Source organism: Macrobrachium nipponense, chromosome 2 (genome assembly GCF_015104395.2).
Source record: "Macrobrachium nipponense isolate FS-2020 chromosome 2, ASM1510439v2, whole genome shotgun sequence".
In the NCBI taxonomy this organism is placed as follows: Eukaryota; Metazoa; Arthropoda; class Malacostraca; order Decapoda; family Palaemonidae; genus Macrobrachium; species Macrobrachium nipponense.
The window spans coordinates 103,690,532-103,713,441 of NC_087201.1; the positions used below are offsets into that span (position 1 = coordinate 103,690,532).

Below are 22,910 nucleotides of genomic sequence, written 5' to 3' on the forward strand. Positions count from 1 at the left end.
TGTACATGGTACAAGAAATACTGTACGTACATACGTGCTTATGTAGTAAAATTTAGAACCTTACATTTTACTACATACGCTCCTTTCGAGTGAGGCAATCTCCGAAAGTGGCGACAGAGGAGGAGGACAAATGGCAGAAAACATGAACAATTAACTTTATGAAACATAACAAAATGACAGGAAACATTAACACTAAACTTTATGAAACACATCAACAGAGGGCACAAAACGTTAACACTTAACTTTACAAAAAACTTAAAATGAAGTTTTTTTTTTTTTTTTTTTTAATTATTTTTTTTTTTTTTTGTTTTTTTTTTTTTTTTTTTTTTTTTTTTTTTACAAATTTCAATTTTTCAACTTACTGTTTTTTCGTAGTATCACTTGGATCTTCCTGTTTTGCTTACACCTACTAAAAGGCCTCTTAAAAAATAACTATCCAAGGAAGATTGCTTCTGCCTGCTTTTCACAATGGTCCTGAAACAACTCAGGCAAACGTCATCGAACTGCGCAAGCATACGGCCTGTGTAAGCCTTTTCGGGGTGACTCTTTTCTACAAATGATTGCACCTAATGAAAAACAGCTAGAACATCCTTAATTTCTGCTGTTGTCATAGGGTCGTCATCCTCCTCTTCGCCGCTGCTAGAGAACTCTTCTTGAACGACGTTATGTTGCATGACCTCCAACTCCTTCGGGTCATCCGTCGTAAGTTCCTCTTGGTGCTCCTCGAGAAGGTCATTGATGTTGTCCTCGTTGACAACCAGCCCCATGGACTTGCCGAGTGCAATGATCTCGTCAAGATCTGGTTGCAAAACAGTTTTAGGATTGTCAACTGTTTCTGAATCTGCATCAGCTTAGCCCACATCGAATCCCTCGAAGTCTCTGGCAGATACGGCATCAGGCCAGAGTTTCCTCCACGAAGAATTCAAGGATCGCCTCAAAACCTCCTGCCAAGCTTGATTGATGAGTTGGATGCATATCACAATATCGAAATGCTCCTTCCAAAACTCGCGCAAAGTGAGGTTTGTGGTATCGGTGATGTAGAAACTTCTCTTGAAAAGATGTTCCGTATACAGCTTCTTGAAGTTCGATATCACTTGCTGGTCCATGGGCTGGAGGAGAGGGGTGGCGTTAGGCAGAAGATAAAGAACCTTGATAAAAGAATACTCTGCTAGGATATCTTCCTCGAGGCCAGGAGGGTGAGCAGGGGCATTGTCCAACACCAGCAGACATTTCATAGGGAGGCGCTTCTCTTCCAAGAATTTCTTCACTGTCGGGCCGAAACACAGATTTACCCACTTGGTGAACAAAAGTCTTGTAACCCAGGGTTTTGCATTAGCCCTCCACATCACTGGAAGCTTCTCCTTTAGCACTTTGTGGGCCTTGAAGGCTCGAGGGGTCTCCGAAAGATAGACAAATAGGGGCTTCACCTTGCAATCCCCACTGGCGTTCAAACAAAGTTCGAGTGTAAGCCTGTCTTTCATAGGCTTATGGCCCGGTAGCTTCTTCTCTTCCTGTGTTATGTACGTCCGATGAGGCATTTTTTTCCAAAAAAAGGCCAGTCTCACCTCAGTGAGAACTGTAGCCTTTGTTGATCGTCACCTCGTCAAATGTCTTAATAAAGGCTTTGGTCGCTTTTGTGTCTGAGCTGGCAGCCTCCCCATGCCGCACCACCGAATGGATGCCAGTCCGTTTCTGAAATTTTTTCAAATTTTTTTTCCAACCACCCATGAGAAGCCTTGAAGTCTGGGGTTGGCGTTGATGTCCCTTCTCCTCCATTGTCTTTGGCCTGGGCAATCAAATCGCCGAAAATAGCAGCCTCTCCATCTCATCGTGCACGTGGCTTGTCTTGTTGGACAAGAAGGTGTAGCTGCTTTGATGGCTTCCTTCTGCTTTAGGATGGTGCCTATCGTCGACGGATTTCGGCTGTATTCCTTAGCGATCACATTCAACCACATGCCAGCTTCATACTTCTTGATTTCTTGATAATTTCCATTTTTGTCGCCATAGAAAGCATCCTCTTCTTCCCGTCAACTTCAGCAACTTTCTTGGGACCCATGGCTATACGTAATTAAGTTATGTAGTACTAATTAAGTTCTCACACAACACGATAAAGTACAAAGCGAAATCACTAACACGAATTTATGTTAACAAACGAAATCGTATATGTGAATGAACGAATTCCGCGTGTGTACGATAAAGCTGGTGCGACGATGTGGCCGAAGAACGCCTTTATGTAGAGCACAATGGGAGAGATGCTGACCAATAGGAGAGCAGGATCTTACGGCGGTGACTAGCATCAGGAACCAGTGGGAGAGCAGGAGGATGGTGGCGAGTCTACTCAGTTGGCGGCGCGCGAGTTTTAAAATAGTTCTCGGCGGTCCGGGTGAATCTGGGGACTTTACAGCAACAACCTTTCATAACCTGAATTATTTTCGTATGCAGAGGCAAAATAATCTTCGTATTTGCTTTCATAACTTGAATTTTTCTTAAGTTGGGACTTTTGTATGTTGAGGTTCCACTTTACTGCATTTTCTTGTACAGATAATGTTTTTGACTTACTGAGTTACTTTTACTAATTACCCTGTAACTATGAAAGTAAGAGGAATTTTGTCGAAATATTTTGGATACGCATTCTCCATTCCCATGCAAAGCTCCATGAATTTTTTCATAATTCTGCATTTTTCACCGTATACTACCATAGATATATTGGCTTCCTGGCCAGCCCCCTTATGGCACGGTTATTGGCGCCATAAGTGCCATTATGGAGCTATAAATCACCAAGTTTTGGTTAATGGCAGGTTTCACTTGTGAGCAACCCTTCGAGAATGGAACCCCCGCCAATAACCGGGGACTGCCTGTGCTGTGAGCTTTACATATTTATCTTTTATGGGAATGAAAATAGTAAAATGTGTTCTTTCATGCTAAATAGTTTTGATTAAAACATGTTTCTCTCAAATTTTGTTTATGGTCGAGTTTGACGGTATACTATACCAAAGTTTACGGAAGTTTCATCCATGTCGCCAATGCATGATAATAGTCGTTAGCAGATGAACATTATTTCCTCAGCCTCAGCTACAACTTGCAGCTTAAATTTAGCAGTATATGCCCTTGCTGATCTTTTCTCCATAGCAAATAAGGATGTCAGTCCTATTCTACGTAACGTTCATTTGTAATATAGCTACAGTAACCTTTTACTATTGTACGATGGTTGAAATGAAAGCAAACCATTGTTGTTTTTTAGATTCAGTTGTTCATAGCAAATCAGCTGTTTCTGGCCGTATGGATTTACACAACAACTATAACATTACTAAAGATACTTTTAGCATTCTCTTTTACTGTTTTTAACTTAATGTAGATGGGATAGATAAAGAGATGGAGGAAAAGGGGTTAGCCTCATGCCACTCCTCAATCTGAACCTGGGCCAAAAGGCAAAGTGGAGTGTTTACATCTGGGCAGGCGGGCCTACCCGGTTACCAGACGGTAGTTACTGCCTAACCACCTTATTCAAGAATTTAACGGCTGTGATTCCAGTGTATGCTGTAATTCCTAATGTAAAGGACCTCAGGTTTGTATAGTTAGGAAAAATACAGTTTACTACTTTCAAAAACTGTGATTTTTCCTGTATTGCATTTGATTGTTTTCATATTTTATCATTATATTAAGTTTTTTGTGAAATTTCCATTTTTATGTGAATTGTTATTGCTTTTATATGCATACAGTATTAATTTAACTCTCTCTCTCTTCTCTTTCTCTCTTCAACATATCAATGCTCCCTCGTTCTGTCTCAAGTCAGCTGCGTGTGAAGTCACCACAGTGACATATGATTTTATACATCTTTTATGCTAAATTTTATATTGATAATCAGTCATTTCGAAGTATGAGCATTTGTTTGACAAACAATAGAAAATTTTCTCAAAAATTTAGTTTGAAAAATGGAATGTTTGACATAAGAAAAGTTTGACAAACGAGGTACCACTGTATCTCCTGCGAGCGAGAGGCTTTTCTCGGAGAGCAGTGTCAGAAATGTTTGGTTATCTCACGTCTTCTCCAACCGTGTACCAGGGAAAGTGGGCCATCTACTGTGGTTGGTGATTGTCAATGGGGTTTCATTCCAGTTGCAGCTACTACTCAACAAGTAGTAGACTTCCTTATTTTTATTCTTAATGAGAAACTCCTTTATGTGTCAGTCATCAAGGTCTATAGGGCTGCTCTAGGTTTAATTCTATGTTTGAAGGATGTAGACCTCTCATTTTCATGGGAAATCTCTATGCTTCTCAGGAGTTTTGAGCAGTTCTGTTCCCAGAGAGATCTTAGACTTCCAAAATGGGACCTGACACTGGTGCTTAGAAGTCTAGCACGAAATCTGTATGAACTCACGGATTTCATCAGGTAGAAACTTAACCTTCAATGCGGTTTTCCTTTTTGGCCTTGGCCTCATCAAAGAGAGCTAGTGAACTTCAAGGACTCTTTCGACGTTAAATACACAAAGGGTTTGGGGTCTGTAGCCTTTGAATTTGTCCCGGAATTCTTAGCTAAGACTCAAAATCCCTTGGTTCACAACAACAGATTAGTCTTTTTCTATCCTTGGAGATTTTGTTGGTAATGACCCTGATGAATGAATTACTTTCATGTTCCATCAGGGTACTACATTAACATCTAAAAAGGACTCAGCATCTCAGACTGGATTGTTGAAGACTTTGTTAGTACAGCCCCAGTATGCTTAGGTAAGTCACCAAAGAACTTCACCCTAAAAACGTCTCACTTAGTTTCTTGTTCTTTGCTACCAAACCTAAAGGTATTTGGAATAAAGAATTGGGCCTTGAAACTTGTGGCTTGACCCTTGACAAGAAATTCTTTTTGGGTTGTTGGGATTAAGATTTGAGAGCTTTTTGTCACACCAATTTCTTTGTAAAGCTCCTTAGGACGACACCGTGACTAGACTATCAGAATACAGATTTTGACGTAGGAAAAGCCTATTTTTGGTATTCATTGTTTAATCCTTAAAACCCTCCCACTTCTGTGCTGAAAAGACATGGGATTTGTGTAAGGGATCATCCTGCATTGACCAACAGAAAGTAATGACTTCTTGGTCCATTTTTGGTTGTATTTAAACAATATGAAGGTGCATATGCACCTAGCCATTTCTTCTTGTGGTTTTTTTGATGTAGGTAAACTGGCTTCAGCATGCACTGAGGATAAGAGAAAGTGCCCTCTTATCCAGAGTCCATTTATACCGTCACGTGATATGATGTTTATCATTATAACACTATATCCAGCCACAGGCCAGCTAAAAGAGAATTCTTTGACATTAGTCTGGTCACTGTGGAACTCTGCGTAAACCATGGGAAAGGTAACTCTTTGAGGACTCAACAGCGACTACCAAAAAAGGATTTTGACGTAGGAAAAATCTATTTCTGGGCGATTGGTTCGTGTCGCCCAGCGAAATAATCCTTTAGTTCATTATTTCTTAGGTAAATGATCTAACAAATACCAGAGAATAAACAAAATAAAGAAAAAGGTCAGTATAACTGACTCGCTCACCCAAATAAAAGAAGGGCGTCGGTACGAACACTAGGGCGATTGAGACCACTACCACGAACTTCTTGTCATTTAGAAATTTCCCACAACAAAATCCCTCAAGGAGAGAGCCGACCCACAGAACGGGGCAGCAACTACTACTACTACAACCCACGCTAAGGTGACTGCCGCGCCTCTGGTGGCCATCCTGAAGTTAGCAATCAATCTTGAGCGAAGGGTTAGGAAGAGGTGGGATTTCGCTGGGCGACACGAACCAATCGCCCAGAAATAGATTTTTCCTACGTCAAAATCCTTTTTCTGGGCTCAGTTCGTGTCGCTGCGCGAAATAATACCAGAGAATTAGCACAAGATTGAAAATAAAGAGGGTCTCAATAAAACTAAAATTTAAGTATATACTATAATTGTATCAAAATATTCATACAAATTGTTCAGACAATTATTAATAAAGAACAATAACTAAATGTAACTTATAACTATAATTATTTACAAAGTATTTACATAAGTTACAGGTATGAACATGTGTGTGAAAATCTTAACCTAAAAAACACACTGAGTTTTATAGATACTTATATAAAAGACAATAAGCCATTGATAATGGGGGTGTGGAACCCTAGCATAAAAATAAGGGGACCACACTCTAATGTTAATATATGCAACCAATTGTGGGTGACGCTAGCATAAAAATAAGGGACACCCACTAGACAATCATAAGAGCAGCTAAGACTCAAGGCAAGTGTAGAGTAACATGGTAGGTTAGACAAACTGTTGGCTGAGGTAGGTAGAAAGGAGATCTGGATCTTCAACTAAACTACTGAGCAGAGTCAGGGGAAACTATGTTACCCGCTGCAACTGCTGAAAATTTTAGAGATTCCAAAGACTGTCGGCGATTTCCATCCAGTATATTTTTTCAAATCATCAAAGTTCATATGTTGAAAGTAATTTATTGAGGTGGCCACTGCCCTGACATCGTGTGCCTTAGGGAAGGGTTCAGGGTTAGCTTGTTTAATAAAGTATAGGATCTGTTGCCTAATACCTTTAACCTCTTCATTACCGAAATTTTGTTTGGAGGTAGGTGGGTACCACCATTCAAGTGTACTACACCGCACCGGGTGCATAAAGGTGGTACGCATAGTACCACCAAAACTCCTCTTTTCAGATAGGGACTTCCAATCATTCTGTAATTTCGGTTTGAAGAGTTTGGAGCAAAATAAACAGTATGACACAATGCCAGACGTATGATGAACCCAAAAAAATATTATTACTGCTTATAGTAGTGTGTAGGTGACAGAAGAACTGCATCTCAACAAAAAATTACAAAACCAGACAAGCGTAAACATGTAATAACTTCTACCCAAGTATAAAACCAGTTGTATCATCATTTACTGTATTTATTTATTTATTCACTTATTACATTCTACAAATAAAAAGATATGAACACTAGATAAATGAAGGTAAAAATAAAGCCTATAGTAACTTTATATATAAAAAAACCAAACCAGAGAAAAAGCGAAAAAGCGATTTTTCTGAGGACAAGAAACTTGAAAAATTAGTTTAGATACCCCTGAAGCCCCTAAAGTTGTTTTCTGTGATGAAACTAATCTTAGAAAACATAGAAAATGACATCGACCAATTTTTTGAAAGATATACTATAAAATTTGCGATTTCCATATTATTGGCGGGGCTTTGCTTTGTTCGCTTTAATTTTTCTCTTTTTTTTGTTATTACGTGCTTATTTATGTTCTATTTGATAATACTTAGTGCATGTTCCAGGTGCGATATACCGACATTCTGTAAGACCGAATTTCTATTCAAGACTGTAGTTTTCTCACCGACCACCAGTGTCCCTTGTACAAGGGACACCGAGTTTCACATTTTTTCATAAAATCATTTATTTTCCCTGTAGGATGATAAAACTAACAGAGAATATGCGTTATTATAGTGCTAATAATACCTGATAATTTCATTAGCCTGTCTTGATTAATGTATTTTTGGCAAATATTTTTACGATCGGCACCCCTCCAAACTGGAGTCACTACCGAGAGATTCAGTTCGGCAGCGAACGCAATGTTTACATTCTGCTCACCCACCCGGTAAAGAAGGGGTTAATTGATAAGGTACCACCTTTTTCTCTCCTAAAGAGTGGACCCGAAGAGGAGGAGGATGTCCTAGACAGAAAGGCTCGTAAGGTCGTCACTGGACAAAGGAAAGGTCTTGGGGAAGGGGTATGACCTTCCATGGTTCCCACCTCAACAAAGGATCCTCATTTTTTGCTAAAAAGCTGCGATCCGGAGAAAGCAGAACTTCTGAAGGGAGAAATTCTACATGACCCACATCTCTGGATAGCGCCGACAGTTCTGAAATTCTAGCTCCTGAAGCCAAGCTTAATAAAAATAATGTTTTTCTTAAGAGCATTATAAATGAACATGTCGTATTATCTGTATCTGAAGCCATTTTTAGAACATCATTTAGAAACCATGACACTGAAGTAGGCCTTACTGAAGGTCTAAGTCTAGCACAAGCCTTGGGAATAGACGAAAAGTAAGAGTCTGTTAAGTCTATATTAAAACCCAACTGAAAGATCTTCTTCAAGGCTGACTTGTTTGTCGTAATAGTGCTAGCTGCGAACCCTTTTTCAAATAAGGATCTGAAAAAGGATATAGCTGAGTTGATTGTCATGATTTTAATGTCCGATTCCTTCAGGAAAGATGCCAACTTTTTAACTGCAGCGTCATACTGCCTCAAAGTTGAATCCCTTTTATCTGATTCTAAGAAGAGGATATTTTGTGGATCTACATCTGCATCCTCTTGGCCGCAAACTTCATGAAGTCCATAAAAGTTAGGGCTTTGAGAATTCCTGAGGAAGCGAACAGTCTTCATTTATACGACTGGGAGAGTCTGGGATTGGGAATTCGAAGGGGTGAAGACCCAATTCCAGCAGCAGGGGTACCAGTTGCTCTTCGGCCAGTCCGGAGCTACTAGAGCTACTTGACCCTTGAAAGTCCTGAGTTTGTTCAGCACTTTCAGGAGAAGATTCACCGGAGGAAAGACATAAATCTTTTCCCAGTTGTTCCAGTCTATGGACAGAGCGTCTGTGGCATAGGCCAGAGGGTCCAGGTTGGGAGCCACATAACAAGGAAGTTTGTTGTTCGCTTGAGATGCAAACAGATCTACTTGCAGGCCTGGTACCCTCCGGAGTATCCATTGGAACGAACTGCTGTCCAACGACCATTCCGACTCCAGTGGAACTGAACGGGATAGAGCATCTGCTATGACATTTCTCACTCCGGCCAGATGGGTGGAGGAGAGGTGCCAACTGAACTTGTCCGCCAGGGAAAAGATGGCTACCATGACATGATTCAGGTGTCTTTGACTTGGAGCCTCCCTGTTTATGCAGTGAACTACCACTGCGCTGTCCAGAACTAACTTTATATGAGATTCTTTGGTGGGAGTAACCTCTTCAGGGTCAGGAAACACTACCATTGCTTCCAATACATTTATGTGAAGCTGGCGGAATTGGGGTGACCATGTTCCTTGAACTTTCTTGAACTGAGAATATCCTCCCTAGCCGCTTAATGAAGCGTCTGTGTGGATAGTGATTCCCGGAGGGGAAAACTGAAGAGGTACTGACATGGACAGGTTCTTCAATTTTGTCCAAGGGCGTAGACGATTCCGGAGAATCTGCGGTATTGCTGACAACTTGTCCCTGGATCTGACATTTGCTCGTGAGCGCCAGATCCTGGTTAAGTCTTTCAGTTTGGCTTTCATCAAGATGTTTGTCACTGAGGCAAACTGAAGGGAACCTAGGATTCTTTCCTGGTTTTCTCCTTGAAGCATATTTGTACCTTAGAAATTGCTTCACTGATTCACTATTCTTTCCTCTTGGCCAGTGGAATCGACAGAGTGTGAGAAGATAGATTCATTGAATGCCCAGCCATTGAAAGCTGGACTCCGGAGTGAGTCTTGACTTTGTCCTGTTTATCTGGAACCCCAGATATTCCAGGAACTGAATGACCTTCTTTATGGCTTTGTGGCATTCCTCGACTGTTGGTGCCCAAATCAACCAGTCGTCGAGGTACGCTACTACCATTATCCCTTGAGACCTTAGTTGTTGAACAACTACTTCTGCCAATTTCGTGAAAATTTTGGGTGCTACATTCAGACCGAAGGGAACCACCTTGAAGGAGAATGCTTGGTCTCCCAGCTTGAAGCCCAGGTAAGGGCAAAAGTGTCTTGCAATAGGGATATGATAGTATGCGTTTGTAAGATCGATAGAGGTGGTGACGGCCCCACGGGGAAGTAAGGTCCGCACCTGCGAGATAGTCAGCATTTTGAACTTGTCGCAGCGAATGGCCAAGTTTAACTGGGACAAGTCTAAGATTACCCTTCTTTTTGATGAGCCTTTCTTTGGCACGCTGAATAAGCGACCTTGAAACTTTAATCGCTTGACTCTCGCTATTGCTCCTTTCTGAAGGAGCTCCTCTGCATACTCCGTCAATTTCTTCGATGGAAATTGAAGGAACGGTCTGGGTGGAGGGGGGCCTCTGATCCAACTCCAACCCAGGCCTTTCGACACAATACTTTGTGCTCATTTGCTGAATCCCCACCGATGCCGGAAGAGAAACAGCCTCCCTCCTACCTTGGAGATCTCACTGCTGCTGAGTTGAGTGACCTCCGCGGCCTCCACGGAAGTGCTTTCCCCTATTAAGCAACCTTCCTGATCCTCTCTGACGAAAGGATCCCCTAGCCCTACTCCCCTGGCGAACGGTCAAAGTGTTGGAAGGCTTGCCCTGGAAGGAAAAACACCTGGTTAAAAGCCGGGGAGACAGCATAGGAGTGGAAGGCTGAGCCTGAGGGGAAATCAGGTAGATTGGCTGAGCTGGTGTCTTCGACGTAGAAGGCTGGCCTGGCTGAACGATTGGGACAGCTGACACCGTCTGGCTGAAGTGTTGAGGCTTCTTCTGGTAAGGCTGAAACCGTTTGGTCTTTTTCAGCTTCTTGCCTGCAGAAGACTGGTCTTGGCGCCTATTAGCAGAGAGGCCCCAACGATCCTTGAGGCTCTGGTTGAGCCTCGTCGCCTCGCTTTGGACCTCCCTAACCATTGCTTCAGGAAAGAGGTCTGCCCCCCAGATGTTGGAAGAAAGCAGCTTATTCGGCTCATGCCGAATAGTTGCTTCCTGGGGGACATGCTTGCGGCAGTTGACCCTCGCCGTCACAAACTCGTGTTGATAGACCTGGCCAGCCTAGTTTTAGTCTCAAACTCGGCTTGGATGAGGCTATCAGGAAGTCTTGGGAGCTTCTCGCCGAACTGGTCCATAGCGCAGTCCGGCTTGAGCTTGCCTACCGAAAAAGTATTTGGCAGGTCCTCCCACAAATCTCCAAGCGAAGGCAGCAAAGGTGATGTGGGATCTGCTTCCCTTAACTGAGGCAAGGGCTCTCCCTTTAAGCCAGCTGGGATGGTAACGCTGGCGATCTTCGTTAGAAAAGGGAGAGGAGTCTCTTCCTCCATCGTAAAGATGGTGAAAGGACTCTTCAATGCCTGGATTCTGGTGTTGGAGCAGTCCATCTTATCCAGACACCGGAGCCACTCTCTTTGAGCCTGGTCCCTGGAGTACAGCACTGTCTCCCTAGGGACCTTATCCTCCCTGTTCATAGCTGCCTCCGTCAGCCTGGCGTAGCCAATGAACGGAGGCTGAAGATTCTCTGGGTAAAACTCGAAGTCTTCAATCCTTCGAGTACCACACTCCGGAATGGAAATGAACCCGTCCTGGAAAGGGGTGTAGGAAGCCACTCTCCAGAGAAAGGAGGAAGAGAATCATGGGGAGGAAGTTGGAGCAGGCCGACGCCAGGTGCCGGGGAGGCAGCTTGAGGAGCCTGATTAAAGCCGGACATTAGGTTCTCTTGAGTGGCAATCCTGTCCGAAAGTTGCGAGAACATCTGCTCCATACTTGTCCTCAAGGAGCCTACCAAATCTCCCATCTGCTGCATCATCCCAACGGAGAAAGCGTTGGGATCGAAGCTAGGGGCAGATGAAGAAGTGGATGGGTAACTCGCTAGAGGTACCGAAGGGGAAGGAGAGACCGCTGACTCCGCCGGAGTACGGGGTCTCTCCTTGGAGGACTTCCTCTTAGAAGTTCTAGAGCTCGAAGCAGATGATTTACCCTTCTCTGCTCTGGGGTTAGAAGCCGGAGACTTACGAGATGACGACGCCGAAGAAGTCTTTTTAGACGACAACGTCTTTGTCAGGGTTTTCTGCGCTCTGTGACTCTTCACTTTAGGGACTACAGAAGCGCTAGGCGTAGCATACGAGAGCTCAGCTCCCGTAAAGCCTTGGAAGGAAGCAGGAGAAACAGCAGGGGAAGAAGATCCAGTGGCGCCCAAGGGAAGCCCTTGAGCGTCCAACGTACCTACCTCGACCAACAGGTCGTCTACACCTACCATTGGTTCTACATTTAGATCTAGCGTGGCGACTTCCGCTGAGATGTCCTGGCCTGGTTCCTTCATACACGCAGCGACCTGCCGCTGGATCGTCGTCATCGTCGGGGCTGCCTCTGCCGGGTCGACGTACCTCGTCGACTTGCCGCCGGGGAACAGCAGGACCGCCATCCTCTTTTCCAGGATGTAGGGCTGTCCCTTGGCGGCGTTCTTGCCGAAGCCGCCGACCCAAGCCCTCAAGGTTGCAAGGGCGGTCTCTCTAACCGCGGCAGCCTGGAAGAGAGGGTGTCTGTTAGATTTTAGTTTAAAGTTGAGGGTCTACCTTAGACTAAAACAGCCTTAAGACTAGACTTAACCGGCATATATTCACAATAATATGGGGAACTTAAGCTTAAAAAGTATGTTTCAAAACTTAAGCTTAAGATATAATTCAGAATTTATATCATATGTATATACTGATGGAAATACTTACCCCGTCCAAAAACTGACTCACAAGATCATAGCAGATCGTACACGTTTCGTGGAACCAGACCTGCAGATTCCCGTGAGGAGTCGCACACGGAGCATGAGACCTGCAGACTTCATGCCCACAGGGGTCCTGGAGTACGGCGTTGCACCCCGGGTGCTCACAGTTGGTAGTGTGTAAGTGGAAGGATACATGAGTATCGATATAACACTCACAGGGCTACTCTAGTACTCCGTTGCATGCTGGAGAATGAAAAATTTTGGGGCATAACCCCTCCCCTACTGCCTTAATAGGCATAAATGAAGGCTCCGGTGTATGCCAGAGAAGGAAAACAGAGGGCAAGGGAGGGACCCAGCTTAAGATAACTATAAATAACTTATAATTAACTTAAGTAAATAAAATAGTAACAAATTTCGGAGGACGATTCCGAATCGCGGTGCTGTCCGACTCCGCCAGCTACGCCGGAGAGACGGGATGGTGAAAAGCAAAAGTGACCAACTGGAACGCATACACTCTGCCAGTAGGCGGGGCTACCATAGCTCCCTCCCCTGTAATCGATGGAACTTCAGGAAAGAGAACAGAGATCCGACATCACGGGGAAGAAAGCGAGGAGGGGCGAAACAGTACTCAAGCATACAGCGGAGCGCCGGAGCAACGAAGGCGGGGGGAGGCCAACCCCCCGACTTCGCCACAGCGAAGAAACCGTGAAGCAGGGAGACAAGGTCACTCCCAGCCAAGCGTCTGTCCAGACTCCCCTACTCCCTCCGCGTAGGGAGAGAGGGAGACGGGCCCGGATGGAGCGAGCAAGGACAGACCTCCCTCCCCCCAACTCTGTGGGAGAGCGGGGGGGAGCGCAAGGCGACTGGGACGGGCGTCTGGCTGTACCGCGATCATAGGGTGACCACGGTACGATAACACAATATAAACAACGAAATCGATAGCCTAGGCTAATGCAACCAAACTGATCAGAAAGATGCAACAAACGTGATGCAACAAAACTGATAAGGAAGCAACAAAACTGATGGGGACCATGGGACCATGAAACCTAGGCTAGAGAACGGACAGCCGCCCTAGGCTAATCAAAATATATAAATAAAATAAAAGTGGGAGGGGAATAAAAATATAGAAAAGAGAAAAAATCCAGGAGTGTACGACTAACCCGAAAGAAAGTCTACCACTCAAAGTTAGCCTGGGCCGATACGAAGAGCGATGGCTATGGTCTGGATAGAAAATATAATGCCTACGTAAGGTAGAGAGACATGCATGCATGACCTAAAACCAATGCAGGCTAAATCCCCTAACGATATGATAATAATAAAGGCTAGAGACGCACGGTAAGATAAGGGAAAAGTTCCAGGTATGGGAGACCGAGAACCAACCCGCCATGAGGCAGAACAATGCCGCCATGCTTCCGACCGGGAACCTGTATTTATACCTAAAAAAACGGCAAATACCGGCTCAAGGAAGGAACGAACTAAATAGGAACCTTTCGGAATACTTAACTTAGCCGCTGCGATGGCAGAACGTTCCATGATGGCGAGAAAATGTGTAAATAAGCACAAAAACACAAGAGCAAGGAAAACGCGTGCGTCTTGTAGCCTTCTAACGACAAGGATGACCACCAAGGAGGCGCGGCAGTCACCTTAGCGTGGTTGTAGTAGTAGTAGTTTGCTGCCCCGTTCTGTGGGTCGGCTCTCTCCTTGAGGATTTTGTTGTGGAAACTTTCTAATGACTAGAAGTTCGTGGTAGTGGTCTCACTCACCCTAGTGTTCATACCGACGCCCGTTCTTTTATTTGGGTGAGCGGTCAGTTATACTGACCTCTTTCTTTATTTTGTTTATTCTCTGGTATTTGTTAGATCATTTACCTAAGAAATAATGACTAAAGGATTATATCGCGCAGCAACACGAACTGAGCCCAGAAAAGGGATTTTGACGAAGGAAAAATCTATTTCTGGGTGATTGGCTCGTGTCAGCCCTATGAAAGTATCCTTAATATCATTCTTTCTAGGTAAAATTAGCCTAAAATTACCAGAGAAAAACAAAAATTAAGAAATGTCAGTAAAACTGACTCGCTCACGTCTTAAAAAGAAGTGTCGGTATGATATAGGGGCGAGTTGTGGAACACTACCACGAGACATACACCGAATTAGAACTTCCCTATCAGAATCCCCCCAAGAGAGAGCTGATACCAACGGGCGATGCAGCCTCTACTACTACTACTAGAGGACGCCACGGACAGCAGCGCCCCTAGCGGTCATCCTTAATTAAAACAGTAAATACATCTTGTCCTGCAAGGGGGGGAAAACAAACCATAAAAAAGGGGGGGTGGGGGGGGTTTCATAGGGCGACACGAGCCAATCACCCAGAAATAGATTTTCCTTCGTCAAAATCCCTTTTCTGGGCTCAACTCGTGTCGGCCTATGAAAGAGTACCAGAGAAACAGACAAGATGGAAAAGGAAACAATGAAAAACAGTTTAAAATGATGGATATAATATAAGTAAATCAAATACAGCATACAAATTAAGCACTTAAACTAACTTATTATAACAGTAAAATAATAGAATGTTGTAAACTTAAAGTACTTAAATGGTAAATAAATAAAATTACAGAGATGCATGTAAAATAATGGCAAATTTGGGATTTACTTAATTAGAATAAATAATTACATATATACATACATGTGTCCTACCCTAGCATAAAATAAGGGTAGGTACACTGAATCCATCATTAATACAATTAGTTCCAAATATATACAAACACAATGTGACTGAAGTTCATCACAAACACAAAATGGTGAATATACAAACATATGGTGTCCTACCCTAGCATAAAAATAAGGGGTAGGTACACTGAAGTACATATCAGTACAAAAGTGGTTGTCCCTAGCAAAAAATAAGGACAATCCACTATATGATACAACGGCTAAGGCTATGATGTTGAGTAGCCTGACGATAGGTTGAGGCATGTTTGGTTGAAGTAGGTAGAAAGGAGACCTGGATCAATACTACAACTACTAAACAGTATCAGGGGAAACTATGTTTCCCGCTGCTACTGCTGAAAACTTTAAAGATTCCAAGGACTTTAAATAATGCCGTTTAAAGACTGTCGGGGATTTCCATCCAGTATACTTCCTAAGATCCTCAAAGTTCATATGTTGGAAATAATTAATTGAGGTGGCTACTCCCCTGATATCATGTGCTTTTGGGAATGACTCAGGGTTGGCTTGTTTAATGAAGTAAAGGATTTGCTGTCTAATGCCTTTAAACTGATAAAGTACCACCCTTTTTCTCTCATAAAGAGAGCACCTGAGGATCTAGAAGAAGTACGAGAAAGAAAAGCTCTAAGAGTTGATACTGGGCAGAGAGAAGGATCCTGTGGAAGTGGGATAACCTTCCAAGGAGCCCACCTTGCAAGAGGATCTTCATTTTTGGCTAAAAAGCTACGATCCGGAGCAAGTAGAACTTCTCCTGATGGGAGGAATTCCACATGACCCGCATCCCTGGATAGAGCCGACAGTTCTGAAATTCTAGCTTCTGAGGCTAGGCTTAATAAGAATAATGTCTTCCTCAGGAGCATAATGAACGTACAGATGAGTTGTCAGTATCTGAAGCTAGTTTGAGGACATCATTTAAGAACCATGAAACTGTAGTAGGCCTCTGAGAAGGTCTAAGTCTAGCACAGGCTTTAGGGATAGATGTGAAATAAGATTCAGTCAAATCTATCTGAAAACCTACTTGAAAGATTTTCTTCAAAGCCGATTTGTGAGTGGTAATCGTGCTAGCTGCTAAACCTTTTTCAAACAAGGATCTGAAAAAGGATATAGCCAAATTAACTGTCATGGTTGTGGTGTTCGATTCTCTCAAGAAAGATGCTAATTTTTTAACAGCTGAGTCATATTGTCTAATGGTTGACTCTCTCTTATCTGATTCTAGGAGAGAATGTTTCTGTGGATCATGTCAGCATCTTTATTAGCCGCAAACTTCATGAAGTCCATAAAGTTAGGGTCTGGAGAGTTCTTGAGGAAGCGAACACGTCCTCATTTGTACTGATTGTGACAGTTTGGGATTGGGGATCCGTTGAGGTCGGAGACCAATTCCAAAAGAAGAGGATACCAGTTTGCTCTTGGGCCAATCCGGTGCAATCAGAGCTACTATCCCTTTGAAAGACCTTAGTTTGTCTAGGACTTTCAAGAGAAGATTCACTGGAGGCAAAATATAAATCCTCCTCCACTGATTCCAATCTAACGACAGGGCGTCCGTGGCATAAGCCAGAGGGTCCAGGTTGGGGGCCACATAGCAAGGGAGCTTGTGGTTCGCTTGTGAGGCGAAGAGATCCACTTGGAGACCTGGGACTCTCCGGCTCACCCACTGGAATGACCCGACGTCCAGAGACCACTCTGATTCCAGAGGAACTGACCGGGACAGGGCGTCTGCTATCACATTTCTTACTCCTGCCAGGTGAGTGGCAGACAGATGCCATTTGTGTTTGTTTGCTAATGCAAAAGATGGCTATCATGACATGGTTCACATGCTTGGATTTTGGACCCTCCTCTGTTGATGCAGTGAACTACCACTGCACTGTCCAAAACTAGCCTAGATGAGACTTCTTCGGGGAAGCAGTCTCTTCAGAGTAAGAAATACTGCCATTGCTTCCAACACGTTTATGTGGAGCTGGCGAAATTGAACTGACCAAGTCCCTGACCTGTTTGAACTGAGAGTATCCCCCCCACCCGGACAGGGAAGCATCCGTGTGAATGGTTAACACTGGGAGGGGATATTGAAGGGGTACCTTCTTGGCTAAGTTCTTTACTTTTGACCAAGGCCGTAGTTGGTTGCGGAGGATCTGTGGAATTACTGACAACTTGTCTCGATATTTGGAGTTTGCTCTTGACCGCCAAATTCGATTTATATCTTTCAGCCTTGTTTTCAGAAGGATATCTGTTACCGAAGCAAACTGAAGAGACCCTAGGATTCTCTCCTGGTTTCTTCTTGATGTCTGTTTGCATTTGAGGAATTGCCTGACAGATTTTGCTATTTCTTCCTTTTGGCCACTGGAATTGATAGATTGTGGGAAGACAAATCCCATTGGATTCCTAGCCACTGAAAATGAGATTCCGGAGTAAGTCTGGATTCGTTTTGTTTATCTGGAACCCCAGATGTTCCAGAAAGTGAACTACCTTTTTGGTAGCTTCGCGACATTCCTCGACTGTTGGTGCCCAGATCAACCCAATCGTCGAGGTATGCCGCTACCATGATTCCCTGAGCTCTCAATTGTTGTACAACCACTTCTGCTATCTTTGTGAATACCCTGGGGGCTACATTCAGACCGAAGGGCATCACTTTGAATGAGAATGTCTGATTTGCCTAGCCTGAATCCTAGGAATGGGCGGAAGTGCCTGGCTATAGGGATATGATAGTATGCGTCTGTAAGATCGATGGAGCATGTGACGGCTCCACGCGGAAGTAGGGTCCTTACTTGCGAGAGGGTAAGCATCTTGAACTTGTCGCGCGAATGAAAGAGTTTTAGCTTTGACAAGTCTAAGATTACCCTCTTTTTGTTGAGCCTTCTTTGGCACGCTGAATAAGCGCCCTTGAAATTTTAGATGTTTGACTCTCGCAATAGCTCCTTTCTGAAGGAGTTCTTCCGCGTAATCTATCAATTCCTTTGACGGTACCTGATGAAATGATTTGATTGGAGGGGGATCTTTGATCCAACTCCAGCCTAATCCTTTGGACACTATGCTCTGTGCCCAATTGCTGAACCCCCACCTGTGGCGGAAGAGGAACAGCCTCCCTCCTACCTGGGAGCCTCATTTGCTGATGGGCGGGTTGGCCACCACGCCCTCCTCTGAACTGCCTACTCCTCGTGCCCCTTCCTGCGCCACGCTGACGAAAGTAACCTCTCGCCCTACCCCTCGGTTTGAGAGTAGCCTTGAGCCTCATAAGCAGGGTTTAAAGGCCGCGAGATAGCGTAGGAAGTAGATGGTTGAGATTGCTGGGGCACCAGGAGGAAAGGTTGGGTCTGTTTAGATGTGGAAGGTTGTCCCCATGTTGGGTAACTGGGACTGCCTGCAAACAAAATGCTGCTGATGTTGAAGTTTTTTATAAGGCTGGAACCTCTTACCTTGCCTTCTTTGGTTTCTTGCCAGCAGTGGGACTGGATTCCTGTTTCCTCTTAGAGGAAATACCCCACCTAGCTCTAAGGCTCTGGTTGAGTCTAGCAGCTTCGTGGTGGACTTCGTTCACTGCGGACTCTGGGAAGAGATCCGCTGCTCACATGCTCGCAGCCAAGAGTCTATTAGGCTCATGCCTGATAGTGCACTCTTGAAGGACATGCTTCCGGCAGTTCCTCCTGGCTTGGAAGAGTCAAAAGCGTCTGACAGAACCGTCTGAAACTGAGATTTCGCCAGAATGCTTGAACAGCGGTCCTGTAGCGTAGGAAAGAGCAGCCATTTCCGTAACGATGAGAGAGTTGAGGGACCTGCCAAACCTAGTTCGCGCATCGAACTGCCTGGATCAGGGAATCCGGCAGCCTAGGTAATTTCTCACCGAACTGGTCCATAGCGCAGTCCGGCTTGAGTTTACCCAGCGTGAATGTAGCTGGCAGTTTTTTTCCCACAACTCTCCGAAGGCGGGGAAGAGTGGAGAAGTAGACTCCGACTCCCTCAACTGTGGAATGGGCTCATCCTTGAGGACTGCCTGAAGAGCCTTCTCCACCAATTTCGTGGCGAACGGAAGAGAGACCTCCTCTTCCGTCGCGAAAAATAGTGAAGGGATCTTCGTAGTATGGCCTGGAGTTTAGTGTTAGTACACTCCCAGTCCTCAAGGCAGTGAAACCATTCTCGCTGGGCGTGATCTCTACTGTAGAGAACTGACTCCTTCGCGATCGATTGTCCTCTCTCGTGAGAGCCGTTGGCGTCAGCCTAGCATACCCGATGAAAGGCTGCGTCAGACCCGGATGGGTAGAACTCGAAGTCCTCAATCCTTCGAGTACCAAACCTCGGGATCGAAATCATCCCGTCCTTAAAAGGGGCGTAGGCCGCTACTCTCCATGGATTCTCCATAGAGAAAGCTGGCAAGGAGTCGTAAGGCGGAAGTTGGAGAATCCCCGTGCTAGATGCAGGGGAGACTGGGGGAGGAGCCTGAGTTAGCCCAGCCACTCGGTCCTCATTCTCTTCTCTCTCATTCTATTAGAGAGGTCCTGGATAGACTGTCCAGTTTGAGACAGACTGTTTCGATAATTGCGCGAACATCTGCTCAAAACGTGTTCCCAATGCTGAAATTTGGGAACCTACCAGCACCCCTACCTGTTCCATCATCCCTGGTGAGACGAAGAGGGAACGTAGGTGCTGGTGCTTGCCACCCTGCCGGCATAGCGGAGAGGAGGCAGCGGAGGCGGGAGAAGGCAGTGACTCGGTGGTAGCGCGAGCCTTCTCCTTCGAAGCCTTGCTTTCTGGAGCTCTTCGACTGGGGAAGAGCTCGGCTTAGCCTTCACCGCATCGGCATATGAAGTCGACGACTTCCTGGCCGAAGAAGACGAGACGACTTCCTAGAAGTCGACTTAGACAAGGTCTTCGGTTCTCTCTTTCCCTTCTCCTTAGGAGGTACAGAGAGAGCGGGAGGGCGGCTAGGGATCTCGGATCCCGCAAAGCCTTGGAAAGAGCGGAAGAAGAAGGGACAGGAGAAGATCCAGGAGCGCCCAAGGAAAGACCTTGGGCGCCCGACAAACCTACCTCAACCAACAAATCCTCGCTAACTACCGCCATTGGCTCAAGGTTCAGGTCCAGGGCAGCGACGTCCGGAACCGACTCCTGGGAGGCTACGACCCCAAACGATTGCTGGAGGTCTTGCTGGATGGAGGCTATCAATGGGGGCAGCGGACAAGGGGTCGACGTAGCCCGTCGACTTGCCCGCGGGGAAGATCTGGATGGCAGCTTCCTATCTAAAAATGTAGGGCTGGCCCTTGGCGGGCGTTTTTCCCAAAGCCGCCCACCCACGCTTTCAGGGTGGCGAGGGCGACTTCCTCACACAGCTAGCCTGAAAGAAAGGTGAGATTAGCTACCAATTGTGGACAGGGTTAACAAACTTACGACTAGAAGTTGTTAGTAAAATCATAAGTAAGCCTATAATGGACATACCCCATCTCCCAGCTGACCGACCAGTCGTAGCATATAGCGCAGGCTTCGGGGTGCCAGACGATCGTCTCATTGTACGACGTGGCACACGGGGCGTGAGACCTGCACTCGTCATGTCCACAGGGGTCGTAGAGCGTCGCATTACAGGCTGGGACCTGGCAATTGGTAGCCTGTAAGTGAAAAAGTACATGATACAGAGTAAACACTTACAGCCTAACATATGCTCCGCTGGTGCCGGAGCGAAAAAGTTAGATAAAACCAAGCCCCCGCCCCGCTAAAATACGTGTGGTAACCAGGTTGGAAGATAAGCTATGGCTCCGCCAATGGCGGAGGCACAAGAATCAACCAACTAGGAGTGGTGGTAATGGAACCACGACGGACAATGGCGGGGGATGGTTGATAAAAATAATATAATAACACACAATTCATTGTAAAATATCTTATAATTGGGTATATATCCTTAAAATAACAAAATTAAAACAACTTCTCTCCGCCCGTCTACTAGAAGAGTGCGTAGGTAAGGGTAAGCTCCCTTCCGGTAGCGGGGGAGAGATATAAGGATATAGTAGGCAAGCAACCGACCACTCATAGCGCCCACCCTGCCCGCTAGCGGAGCCAATATCCTATAACCAAAGGGGGCCCCGGCTGCGACGGAAGGCTCCTTACGTATCTGGAGGGAGGTGGCTGAGCAATGGGGAGGGGGGGAGGAAGGTCCCGGCGAAACACGGCGGGAGCGAGAAAAGGGGGGAGGGATGGCCTACTCCTCCCCGCCTCACCAACTACCCGCATGGAGACCCGGTACCTCATAGTGGTCGCCCTATACCCCCTGCTGGGGGGACCCCCCGGTCACCTCCGAGAGTGTGAGAGAAGGCGATGAGGTTGTTATAACAACCAAGGGGTCCCCCCAGCCCCTCCCTACATCAGAGAGGGAGGGAGGGGCAGGGTAAGGTGCTATAGGACACGTGACCGCAAGTGGCCTAGGCCGCGAGCAACACAACCGTGGTAGGGCCACGTGAACCAAGCTGTACCAATATGTGGAACAAGCACCTAGGCTAGCCTAACACCCTAAATAATAAAAATACATCGAAAGGAGGAAGAGACACTTTTAGTAAAAGGGAAAGAAGCCCAGGAGGAGGCAGACTGTTCCGAGAAACAGGAGCCTACTCGGAGCCAGCGATAGCCGATGTAGAGCAAGAGCCGGGATGCTGGGCCGAAAATAATAATAATAGCCCTAAATACCAAGCTAAGAGAATGGTAGGAGGGCTGAACTAGCTAAAACTCGATGTAAACAATGAATGTGATAAAGTAAGCCCATAAGCATAAGAAGTCCCAGTATGGAGGACCGGGAATTCTTACGAGGCGGCATGGCCGCCACGACAACCGGGGAACCGTATATGACCTATAAAAAGGAAAATACTGGTACCCGGAAGACAAAAACGTAAAATGTTACTTATGAGTTACTTAACTTAGCCGTGGCAATTGCAGAGCGTTCCATGATGAAGATGCGGATAAATCGCAAGAAAAGCACAAGCACAAGAAAATGGCGACTTGTCGCTGGCGCTAAAAATTAAGGATGACCGCTAGGGGCGCTGCTGTCCGTGGCGTCCTCTAGTAGTAGTAGTAGAGGCTGCATCGCCCGTTGGTATCAGCTCTCTCTTGGGGGGATTCTGATAGGGAAGTTCTAATTGGTGTTTGTCTCGTGGTAGTGTTCCACACTCGCCCCTATATCATACCGACACTTCTTTTAAGAGTGAGCGAGTCAGTTTTACTGACATTTTCTTAATTTTGTTTTTCTCTGGTAATTTAGGCTAATTTTACCTAGAAAGAATGATATTAAGGATACTTTCATAGGCCGACACGAGCTGAGCCAGAAAATAGGTTTTCCTTACATCAAACTTTTTTTTTTTTGCGCAGCTCATGAGTCAGATGACATGTCACTGGTGATGAGTACTTGGGACCAGAGGCTCTTCCCAAGCATGCCCAAAGTTGATTTGCCTGTTCTTTTTTATTTATTTTTTTTTAAGAAGGATTGAAGTGCTGAGGCAATTTTGTGTTCCTGCAATTAATGAAATAGGCTAATTTTAAGTGATGGTTTTTTATATAAAAATTACTTTTCTGGGTTCGACCTGTGTTGGCCGGTGAAATGTTCCTGTAGCACACATTTCTAGGTATAAATAGATGCTAAATATACCAGAGAAAAAAGCCATAGTGGAATGCTGGAGTTACTACCCCCAGCTCACTCACCCCTGTAGGGTGTTGGTATAGCACAAAGGCGAGTGGAAGCCACTACCACAGATACTTTGCCAGTTAGAAGTCTCCTCTCAAAATCCCTCTCTA

The 22,910-nt window shown here is 45.2% G+C and overlaps 1 protein-coding gene across 1 annotated transcript in view; it reads right to left on the reverse strand.

Moving 5' to 3' along the window:
- LOC135220871 (SH2B adapter protein 1-like) overlaps nt 1–22,910 on the reverse strand; it is a gene marked incomplete in the record, with an annotated part of 324,700 nt that overhangs the window by 228,447 nt on the left and 73,343 nt on the right.